Consider the following 12,359-nt stretch of genomic DNA (forward strand, 5'->3'; position numbering starts at 1 on the left):
CATGCATGCAATGGACGCATTTTGTGGCAAAACGAAAACTATGGTTTGCCACACGCGATTGTAGCACAAAAACTGCTCCTACGTAGTACAATAATGGGTCGGTCCATATTTAATGAACATCTCCATCCGAGGAACGTCGTTTATATTATTATACTATATATATGTGTGGTTAAAAATAGAAACACTATCAGTCAGCTCTACTATCTATATATGCCAGCCTCGATCGACTTGTAGCAAGGACAAAGACTGAGCAAATTCATCATAAATAAATACACCGTACCACTAGGCAAAGATGAAGCAGCAGCAGTTTGTTCCCTTCTTATTAGTCGTCGTCATGATCATTGCCGCCACCTTGCAATCGACGACGGCCGGCGGCGGCGGCGGCGATCCCAGTCCGCTGGTGGCCAACCTGCCTAGCTCCCCCGTGACGCGGGACTTCATCCACTCCCGCTGCGAGACGGTGCAGCGCCCCGAGTCCGCCATGGGCTGCTACTAGCTCCTGCTCCCGTACGCCGCGTCCATCAACGGCAGCGCCATCAGGGCCGCCCGCACCGCCGTCACCGCCATGGCCTCTGAGCTCGGGGCCTACGCGGCGGATCTGGGCAAGGTCGGCGGCACCGTCGTCAGTCCCCAGTTCGGCCTGAGTAGCTGCATCCTGGTAGCCCAGGAGAGGGCACTGACGGGTGCAAGGAGCCGCTGGCCAAGCCCGCTCGCCTTGAGGTTGAGACCGATGCAAGTGGTGGGAAGAAGGTGGTGACCCAGCAGGATGTGGCTGACGTGAGGAAATGGCTTGGCAACCTGACCCGCTGGCCAAGTCCTCGCAGTGCCGTCTGTTCGAACCATATGGTGTGGGTCAGGTTGGCGTGGACATGCCCAGGCAAGGAATGGTGTCCAGCTCCATAGACGCCTCCAGTGCTCTCGTCAATGACATGGCCCAACCAGCACCAGCAGCAGGGCCGTCCGCAGCAGCGCGGGATTTCATCCACTCCCTCTGCAATGCGACATGTCCCTTGCCCGAGGACGTCAGGGAATGCTTCAACCTCCTGGCGCCGTACGCCGTGTCTATCAACGGCAGCAACGTCAGGGCCGTCCGCAGCGGAGTCACCGTCGTGGTTGCGGAGCTCCAGGCCTTGGCCAAGAGTGCCATCGACTTCAACACAACCAATGGCCAGGACTACGAGCTGGGTCCGTGCAACCAGGTGATCCAGGAGGCCGCCAATGGGGACGAGCAGCAGCTGGCCGAGCTCGATGCCGCCGGCGACGGGAATAACCAGGATCTTGCCAAGGTGAACAAATGGTACCAGGAAGCCAAGGCCAAGATCCAAAAATGCGACTATGACATCACCGATGTGCCGAGGAGCCAGGTGGTGCTCAAGGCTTTAGCTGCCTTGGCCGGTATCGTTAGCGGCGGCGCCGGCACACCCAAATAAATCAACCGTACCACTACCGCACCGCGTGCACATGCATGCGCCAGTTATTCAAGCTTGCATTGTCCGGTACGGTACGTGACGTCATAATATAGAACATGACGTCAGAAGGACCTTGGGTGCTCGGCATTCCTGGCCTCAAGCAGGTTCTCTCTCTGATCCCATCTATTTTTTTTGGACATACCATATATATATGGATGTATTTTTCTCATATATATATGGATGTATTTTTCTTTCTACATTCTTTTATGATTTTTTTTGTACACTACTGGGACAAATCGCAAAGAAAAATTATTTGTTTTTTTCTGTAAAGTGAATAATGCAAAAATAGAATGTCTTGCCATATATGGTTATCATACAAAAATGCATGATGTAACCCAACTTCTAGCAACTGCACTGATCATAAAATACTTGCACCGTGCAAAATTCAAAATTACATACAGAAGTTGCATTGAGATGCTAGACAGTGAATTTTGATCATCATAATATCTATAGAATATGAACTATAATATATACATTGTAATATGTATATGCATACAATGCAATACGCATCTGCAATAATTGAGATTGCCCAATTAAAGAATGGAGAGAATCCATTTGTTTCACACAAATTACACAAGGGATTGAACACAAGCATGACCATGCATAACATGTCAGTTTTTTATGCAACTTGCCTCTCCTGTCCTCAGTCTCAACAAGGAGAGGAGAAACATATCATGTTTCAAACAAAATCATGTATCCATCTTGCTATGCAATGTATATATGTAGTAGTAAACATTTGCAAGTACGTTCACACAATACGTTCTGACCCAACATCTTCACCTTGGGGCCTGATTGCTTTCTCAAAAAAAATTTCCTGAACATGAATTGTTTTACAAGGAAAATGCATGCCTAATTCCCTCAGATTCAGATCAACAACCAAAATCTCTTCACAATAGCTAAGGACAACTGTGCATGCATCAGTAACCTACATCATAATTTGGGCTCCTTGGCTGCCACCGGTGCCGTCCCCAATCCATGAGCGCTGCACTCCATTAACCTACATCATAGTTCATCGGTATCCAGGCCATGCATGCTCAGACAGAAACAAACTGTCCTGATATGTATCCCTTCTCCTTCCTTATCGACGACGTAGGGGTGGTGACCTGCTCCAGCGAGGGCATCCGCGCGTCCGGTGTTGAACAGTCGTAGCGAGTCGATGCGCACGATCACTACCGACGGGCCTGTCCCTGGCCGATGCTGCCTTCACGCGTGGCGTACGCCTGTTGGGCCTCGCTGTCCATCCCAACAGGCCTTGGGCCCCATGCGTCCTGCCCTGGCGGATGGCTCTAGGCTTCCACCAGCGACATATTGGGCCCCATGCGTCCTGCCCCGGCGGAAGCTGTCCGTCCCGACATGTATCCCTTCTCCTTGTCGATGACGTAGGGTGACCCGCTCCAGACCGACGCCTCGATCCAGTGCTCTCGTTAATGACACGACACGTACGATGGTAGGACCGCGGCCCAATCACCAGCAGACGCAGAGGTGCCTTCAACTGGCCGGTGTCATAAGCGCTAGCTAGCGCATAGATATTCACTACCACTGCTTGCAATGCATGCGCCAATTATTCAAGCTTGTCCGGCCGGGACATGAAGGCCGCGTCTGGATTCCTCCGGTGTTTAGGAATCTGGTTTTTGAAACTAGTTTTTGTCTAGTTTCTTGTCTTAATTTTTGCCAGATTCTTACCTAGCTTTTTGTCAGTTTCTTGTGACCTCGTGAGCTATAAATTAAGCCAAATTCTTAAAAACTAGGGATCAAAACACTCTCACCAGCTTTTTTTCCTCAGAATCCAGATTTTAGAAACTATAGGCAAAAACTGATTTTTAAGGATCTGAAACTCATCCAAACATGCCCGACGTTTTATAAGCAAGTACTCGTTCCGCTATTTGCATGCTTGTAGGCACTCCCAAAAAAAGCAAAAAATAACAATATCGTGCTTTTTTCATTGGAAGACTTTTGAGCGAAAATTCCTTAGATTAACTGAAATTTTCTTAACGTTGCTCGGGTACTCGGCATTGCTCAAGCAGGTGGCAATATAATCTGTAAATAGGAGTCGAGAAGAGAAATAAATCATCTCCCATCTATTTTCACAACTTCCTTTGGCAGGTGTTCTGAACGCCTCAAAAACCTTCTAAAGGTGTTTTAGAAAACATTTGATATATATAGTCTGGACGACAAATATTTTTACAAGTTTTTTTTTTCAAAAAAAAAAAAAATTCTCCTTCGATAGATTTTTGACCATGTGATTTATTGAATGAAGCTACACGTAGTGGGACAAGGCTGTCGGTGGCATTGGGGAGTGGCAGAAGCGGGGTTGGCTAAAGGACGCATGCATGCAATGGCGATGAAGCGGAGGCTGGCGGCTTCACGGTGCTAGTGCGAGCTTCGCCGACGACTCTTCTGGTGGTGGCACCAAGGTTGACTTTACCGGTAGAAAAAAAATAAACGGGTTTATCAGATTTATTGGAAAATTTCTCGATAAAAAATAAAATAAAAAATACCTAACTTCTCTAGAAAATTGCATAAGTTCTCCCTAAAGCATTAACAACGAGAACTAGCACATAATAGTATTGATATAAGAGATTATCACACTTTCATGTAGGTGGATTAGTGAAAATTGGAATCTCGGTGATAAATAATTTTTATCGGACCTTAGCGATAAACGGAATTATCGGGTTTATCGAAATTTTATCGCCGATAAATTTTTCCCTGGGTGGCGCTCGAGGTCCTCCGATCCATGTTGGGGAACTGTGGGCGGTGGGACGGACGTTGTCCATTAATTGTGTATCGCTTGAGCAGTCTCAATCCTCATTGACTTGATTGATGACTAACGAATAATCGCCGTACAACCATATGGGGCACTTGATGAAAAGTGATATATTGATATTTTCAAGCCGTGCAAGAGAGCTTCATACTCGGACGCATTATTAGACGCTGGAAAGAAAATCTGGAGGACGTATACGTACGTACTTTTGACTCTTCACCCCCGTGGAGAATTGATGAACAACACTCTTGCCCTTGCGCCATCGATCTTGAGTGAACCATCGAAGTGCATTGCCCATTGCTCGGGTGATGGTGAAGATGGGTTGATATCTCGAACCTCGATCCACTCGACAACGAAGTCGGCGAGGCGAGTACTTAGATTTGATTGCAGATCGAGGAGGAAATTCAATCATGAGACCTTGCTCCCAGTTTCATGGCCCACTTGATAATTCTTCCATTGGCATTGGAGTTTCGTAGAATGTCTCCAAGTGATAAGTCAGAGATGACTTTGACCACATCAGATTGGAAAATAAATATGGCATATAGAAGCTTCTGAACTTGTAGGTAACGCACCTTTATTTGACTCAGTTAGAACTTTGCTGATGAAGTAAATAAATTCTTGTGCCTTTTGAAGTAAAGAATTGTGTCAGGATCTTACTTATGGTTTTGTCGCAAACGGTAAGATTCCACATTTTTGGTATGTCCAAAAATCCCAATTTTTTGAAACTTTTTATGCAAGTATGTATTTACCCAAAGTTTTATGGGAGCTAATTGTGCAAATCTAATTTTTAGTTCAAAGAGCAAACTGATTTTCCCAAAAACCATTTGCAGCTTTGTGTTCCTTGTTTTATTTGGAGTTTATTTGCGTTCTTTCAAATTTGGTTAAACTCTTTGTAAAATAAATCAAATAAAGATAAAAAATCTTATCCCTAACCCCCTCTTGCCTTCAGGCCGAATCTGGCCCGGCTAGCCTGGGTGGAACTTGCCGATCTGGCCCAGCCGAGCCCACCACCCCGGCGCCGACATACCGGTCCCACCCGTCAGACGTAATGCGTCCCGTGCCCGCGCCGTCGCCCTTGAACACCCGCCACCCTTTGTCAACCCGCTGCCAGGTGGACCCACCCCGGTCTCCGTCGCACCCACGCCGTCCCCGCCTTCGGTCGGTTCAGCCTAGGCATTGGGTAATACTGAACCGATCTGTTCGGTATTTCGTTTCCCACAAAAATTCGGTTTCTTCGAAAATCGGTACCGATCGGTTCCTTCCAAAAATCGGTACCGATGAAATTCGGTTTCGGTACTTTTGGTTCGGTTTCGGTATTTACCGAACTGATCACAGAGACATGTAATAGCAGGTTCAAAAGCTAATTTTGACATGATTTCATAGAGTATAATAGTGCAAAATAAATATACATATAAAAGTCTACAATACTATAAGAGTGAGTACCACAAATACATAATATAATGGTCTACAATAGTACAATCAATAATATAACACACACTCAAACTCAGCACATTTCAGGTAAATTCGGTTCTCTGAGGTAAAAAAACGAATTTATCTCGGTAATTTTGGTTCCTGGGAATTAGAAACCAAATAGAGTACCAAAAATTTCGGTTTCCCTATTTTCGGTTTGGTTCTCGGTTTTTTTTTTCCAGGGCTGCGGTCGGTCACAGCCGCCTGGGGCTCGCGCGCACTGCTCTTCTTCCTCCTCACCCGCGCGGACCTCTCACCTCTCTCTCGCCTGCCTCGCCCACGAGCCGGGCCAGCCCCGACCGACAGCCGACCGTGGCAGGGGGACGTTGAGCCCTGCCGGCCGCTTCTCACTGCCCGCCGGCCGGGCCCTCTCGCTCACGAGAAAGGAGGAGGGCGATGACCGAGACCGAGAGCGAGCCGCCCTGACCGAGGCCGCGCCCGTCACGCCATCGTCCCACCGCCCGGCACCCGCACTGCACCTGCCGCTGAAGACGATCCTGCACAGCAGTACAGCACCGGGTGGATTGGATTTCGCAACGAGCGGCTCTGCGGCTGCCCACAGACGACGATGAATTCCAATGGTTCACGGTGGAGTACGTACGAGCACTGCCTCTTCGAGAACACGGACGAGGAGCGGCGGCGGAAGGAGGGTGTTCGGCATCGAGTTCATCTCGTGGGCGCGGCCAGCCGAGGCCGCAGACGCTGTTTGGGCCGACGCACCATCGAAGGACCCTGCTTGTGAGGAGTTTGAGTAGGAGGCCGTCAACGCGACAACACAGACTCTAGATCCTCCTGCTTTGCTTGGGGCGCTTGATGGAAGGGCGTGTCGGTGAGGATCTCGTGAAGCCGCCGTGGCGGCAGTGGGAGATCCTGTTCGTCGCCGAAGAAGGCACTGCTGATGCGCGGCGAGGCAACATGGTGCTGATGAGCCCAGCAGAGACTGCATTTCAATGAATATACGCACATCAATTGGATCCTGATAGAGATGGTGGAAAATATCTTTCTCCGTATGGGGTTAGAAGTGTGCAACCTATATACTCTTCACAGATAACAGTTCGATAATCACTCCATCTGCATATATTGTTTTCTTTTGTCACTCAAAAAACCAAAATACGTAAAGGATAAAAAATAATATGTGAGAATTTACATCTTACCAATATTCGAGCGGTGCTCATCTTATTTTAGATAATTCCACTTGCAGCAGGTTGTAACGATGTACTAGCAAACATGGTGAAAAAAGGTATTTCTTAAATATTTCATGACACTAATCTGTTTTTCACAATTCTGTAGTAGTTGGTTAACTGCAGAATTATGGGTTTTCAGTTTTTTCGAGCAGTTTGGATCTTTGTAGTAATATTTGTAGCTTCTCTTCAATGTAGCGTACTGGTTCATAGTGGCGGCGTTCATGAAGGACACTATTATGTCTTTATTTGCTCAAACCTATTTGCAAATTGAAAATTTAGGTACAAGTTTCAAGATGAACCGGTAACAAATGATTATACATGAAGATGGCATTGGAAGAGCAATATGGTGCTACATGCAGACACTGAGACTTCTTTGTGATCTTTCTCCGATAATCCTTCGTTGCAGCTCGGATCCCTCATACCAACCCTGGAGTCAATACTACCCCACTAAGCATTCAAATGTTTACATGCTTGTTTACATTCAAGAAAGTAACAAAGAGAAATTTTATCTGTTATTTGGACGATGAAGACATATTAACAACATCCACTTTCAGTTTCCTCTAATACATCAATTCATAGTCTCCCACTCACATGGACATAAATTGGTTTCGGACTGGATGAATTCCAACATGGTTGAATAGATGCAAAGTTTCATCTCATCATATGTGCTGACGCACGCACACAACAAGAAATAGACATGTCCAAAACCCTCAAGGCTCTGTGGATCTATATAAGGAGCTAGAGGCCAAAAGTGAAACAGAGTTTTTTTTAGAAACAATGTGAATTTTATAACTCATGAACAATTTAGCCGATTAGGTTGATTATTAGTAAGATGGGCGCATGCCATTTTAATGAAACATAGTCACGCTTTCTAAATGAAATATTGGCCTTATGTCATGTTCTTGAAGATGAATGATTCAGTAAACCACAATTCTGCTCAAGAAAATTCTGATTCTAAATTGCACTATTCATCATGAGCATTCCGTGATCAATGCATTAAAATGTTACCCTCATATATGATACATGCTAACGCAAGAATTTTACACCTTTATTACGACCTGATGTTTGGATCTCATCTGATATCCGAAAAACCAGAAGTTCTAACTCCACATTTTACTGTTTGGCTGTCATTTGAAATTTATTTTCCATTTCTGTAGGATCCATACCAGTGTGCAAATGAAAATCTTTTAGTTATTAGCTCATCGCATTTCGAAAGCGAAAGAAAAAAATAGTGCTTTACTACATCACATTCCACACGACAACTATAGAACTGATCTACATTAATTAAACAGGACAGAGTTCAAGCACAAATGGTAAATACAAAGGTGGCTACTGATTCACTTCACAAAAGCATGGCCACAAATTAAATGCAGGTTAATGGAAGATTGGAAGAAGCTTCTCTACAAAGCGAATGCGAATCTATCGTCCATCAATCATCGTTAATTGTCGTTCCAGAATCATGCATGTTTTCAGTCGTCGTTGAGGTCGATCTTCACCGTGTCCAAGGCTCGTTCCCCTCTGGTGAACCTCTCGAACAGCACCGCCAGATAATCCTTGGTCGTCGTCTTCCTGTACCGCCTCGGCCTCTTGTCGTCCACCAGCTCCGGCAGCGGCTCGATCTCCTTCTCCGGGTCCAACGTGTAGAACATCGCCAGCGACACCCGGTCGCTCTCGGCGTTTGTCACCGCGCGGTGCACGGGGCTCCTGAACAAGCCGTTGCTCATGATCTGCAGCAATTTTTACAGAGTGCGCAATCCGGCCATTAGATCAAGAACGCGATTTGCACATTTGCACTTGCAGCAGATACCTACCTCTGTTACGTCCCCAACGTTGACGAGCAACGCGTTGGGAACGATGGGCACGTCGTACCATCCGCCGCCGCCGTCGGTGGGCTTCTGCACCTGGAGCCCGCTGACGGCGTCGTCGATGAGGACGACGGTGATCACGGAGGCGTCGGAGTGGGGTCTCAGGCCGAAGACGCGGTCTGGCTCGGGGCATCGCGGGTAGTAGTTGAACCTGGCGTGCGTCATGGCGACGCCCTCGCTCATCATGCTGACGAAGCGGCCCTCGTGCAGGCCCAGCAGCCTGGCGACGCTGGCTAGCACGACGCCGGCGATCTCCCGGCACCTGGCGGTGTACTCGCGAAGGACGTCGCAGAAGGCAGGGGGCTGCGCCGGCCAGAGGCTCCGGACGATCCGGGACTCCGGCTCCACGATGAGGTACAGCCTGTCGCATCAGTCTAGGACCTGGTCCTCCGACAGCACCACGTCGTTGCCATACCCTTCGTTCCTGAACTCCTTGCCGTTCGCCAGGTTGGAGTACTTCTGCTTCTCGTCGAGCGGGAGGTTGAAGAATCCCCTCGTCACTCCCATCATCTCAGCTAGAAATCCTGGATCCATTCCATGCCCGACTGCCTGGACAGAGCTTGGTCTCTGTGATACGAGGAAACTAGAAGAAAAGAGGGAGCTTTAGCTTTAATTTATTATTACCAGGAAGAGGCCCCAGTTCTGCAGGGCGGACAGGAGCTTGGCGGCCTCGTCGGCGCCGTCGTCGGTAGAGGACAGCCGGCTGAGGTCAACGATGGGAATGGGCTCGGGCATGGCGGCAACGGCAACGGCTGGACGATCTTGCCCGCCAACCACGTACCGGCTCGGTGGCTCCTGCACGCCGGCGGCCAGCTCCTGAACGATCGGCGGTATCTTCCATGCTGGTTGGTCGTCGGCCATGGTTGCTTGCTTGCCACTTGCTAGTTGTCACTACTCACTAGAGTCGTTGGTCGTCACCTACCGTGTCCATTACCTCGTTTTTCTGTTTTTAACTCGCAGTGGACGGCATTACTTTAAGGAAGACGACGAATCGATTAGATGCGGACACGGACGGCGATGAACTATAGAATATACTGTACAGGATCATCATCTAGTACAATTTATCGCATATACAAAGTCAAACTTAATAATATCTTTTATTAATATGGTATTATTTTTGTTCAATCAATGACGTATTGCAAGAGAAAAACATAATGCCTAAGGTATACATTATTGTGCATTATAAAAATGCAAGCAGGTACATCGGTTATACTTACGTAGCACTCGTATGTGTTGGGAGAAGAATATATGTTGACGAAGAAACATTTGGGTTTATCGTTTCTCTTTAAAACTGTCGTGTGCTATATAGGCCATTGTGAGAAAGTGTAAAAATAGTGCCCATATATATTTTCATAAAATCTGTGTCGGGTCTCTCCATCTCCACAAAGTGTAAACCAGTGAAGGAGTAGAGCAAGAGCAGGAGAAGGTTAGCAAGACTACAGCAAGAGATAGCAGGACTTGTATTAGTTTGACTGAATTTGTTCATCATACAGTCCTCGAGTCTCCCTCAGTCCATCTATTCTTCTCCTTCGGCCCACGCACACTTACATGGGCCGACTCCACCCTGAGCCCGAGATACCCACACTATATCCTTTCTGGGCTAAGAAGTGCTTCCAGGCTCATCTTCAGTTTCCCGCACTTCTTCAGAAGCAGCAGCAGAAGCTACAGAAGTTATTCGATACACAACTAATTAGAGGGCATACATCCAGTGGAATACAACAAAGTCTGCTGTGCAGATTATTACACACAAAGAGTAAGCAAGCACAAGGTACAATTACATAAATGGATAACAAATCAGTTCTCACGGCAGGAGGTACATGCAATTGAACAGAGTGATGATGATTCAGAAGGACGATGCCGAAGAAGATGTGCAGGAACAGGGGTTGTCCTGTCGTGGATTGTCGATGATGACAAGGCTCGTGGCAACATGAAGGCAGACCAAGACCGCGAGTTCTCTGCTGGTTCGAAAACATCCAACATTTGCAGCACAGGGTGATTCGTGTGATTCTCCACTTCCTTCCGTAGCATATCTTGCTTCCCCAAACAACCGTACCGAATAGAAATCTTCTTGAGCTTTGGAAGGTGGTTGATACCATTGATCCCTGTTGTCAAATTGCAATCCAAGATGTCTATTGTTTCCATGTTAGGCGAGGTGCTCTGCTCAAAGGTCACCTCTGTCAGTGCCATTCCATAATGATTCTGTATGAGGAAGATCCTGAGCTTTGGGAATCCATGCTCCCGGAACACTAAGGTCATGTTCGCTTGTCTTATAATTCGTACTTTTTTAGCTTATTTTTTAGCCAGAAAAATGTTTTTCTCTTACAACAAATCAGTTGAAACAGTGTTTCGGTTTGTTTTTTCAGCGAAGCGAACGGGGCTCTAAGATGACATATCAGCGTTGGAGGCTATCCTTGCTGCTGTACCGACGGAGTATAGGGAGCCGTTGGGGGCGAAGAGCTCTGCTAAGGAGGCATGGGAGGCTATTGCAGTGATGCGCGTCGGTTCCGACCGCGCAAAGAAGGCGACAGCCCAGCTTCTGAAGCAGGAGTACGCCAACCTCAAGTTCAAGGATGGTGAAACGGTGGAGGACTTCTCCCTCCGCCTACAAATGCTCATCAGCAAGTTAAAGAGCCACGGTGGAAATGGCAAGCGCCGCGGCAAGGTTTCTTCGGAGAAGAAGAAGCAGGTCGACCCCAACGCCTGTCGGCGCTGCAGGAAGACGGGCCATTGGGCATGGGAGTACCCAAATCGTAAGCAGGAGAAGAAGGCTGAGGCTCATCTGGCGTAAGCTGATGATGATGATGAGGTCACTATCCTGATGGCGACGTTCTGTGCACTGCACGGCGTTAAGGCCGAGGAGAAGGAAGAGGTGACGACGGTGGAAGGACCTGGGAAGGCCCTGAAGGCTGTCAACCTCGACGAACCGCGCGCCCAAGTCCACCTCGAACGTGTGGGCGCCAACCAGGAGCAGTGGTGGTATTTAGACTCTGGTGCCAGCAACCACATGACAGGCTCCAAGGCAGCTTTCTCCGAGCTCGACGACGATGTTACCGGTATGGTGAAGTTTGGTGACGGCTCAAGGGTGGCAATCCAAGGGCGCGACACCATCATCTTCAGGTGCCAGAATGGGGAGCACCGTGCGCTAACGGATGTATATTACATCCCGTAGCTACGTTCTAGCATCATCAGCATTGGTCAGCTGGATGAGGGCAGTAGCGAGGTACTGATCAAGGATGGAGTCCTTAGGATCAGGGACCGGGAGCAGCGACTTCTTGCCAAGGTGAAGAGGTCCCTGAACCGGTTGTATCTGCTCGACCTGAAGGTAGAGCAGCCGGTGTGCCTGGCGGCAAGGCACACCGAGGAACCGTGGCTGTGGCATGCCCGGTTCAGACATCTTAGCTTCGACGCGATTGGTCGGCTGAAGAAGATGGTCCGAGGGCTACCCCACATCAAGCATAGAGGCGAGCTGTGTGACAGCTGCCTAGCCAGGAAGCAGAGGATGCTACCATTCCTAAAGGCGGCCAAGTATCACGCGAAGGACGCTCTCGAGCTCTTCCACGACGACCTCTGTGGGCCGATCACACCAGCCACAAACGGTGGTCGGCGGTAC

At 48.2% G+C, this 12,359-nt stretch overlaps 1 pseudogene; it reads right to left on the reverse strand.

The window, feature by feature from the left end:
- Positions 1–8,150: 8,150 nt before the first annotated feature.
- On the reverse strand, positions 8,151–9,657 carry LOC136529690 (protein SRG1-like; annotated as a pseudogene).
- Positions 9,658–12,359: the final 2,702 nt, after the last annotated feature.

Source organism: Miscanthus floridulus, chromosome 19 (assembly GCF_019320115.1).
Source record: "Miscanthus floridulus cultivar M001 chromosome 19, ASM1932011v1, whole genome shotgun sequence".
Lineage (NCBI taxonomy): Eukaryota > Viridiplantae > Streptophyta > Magnoliopsida > Poales > Poaceae > Miscanthus > Miscanthus floridulus.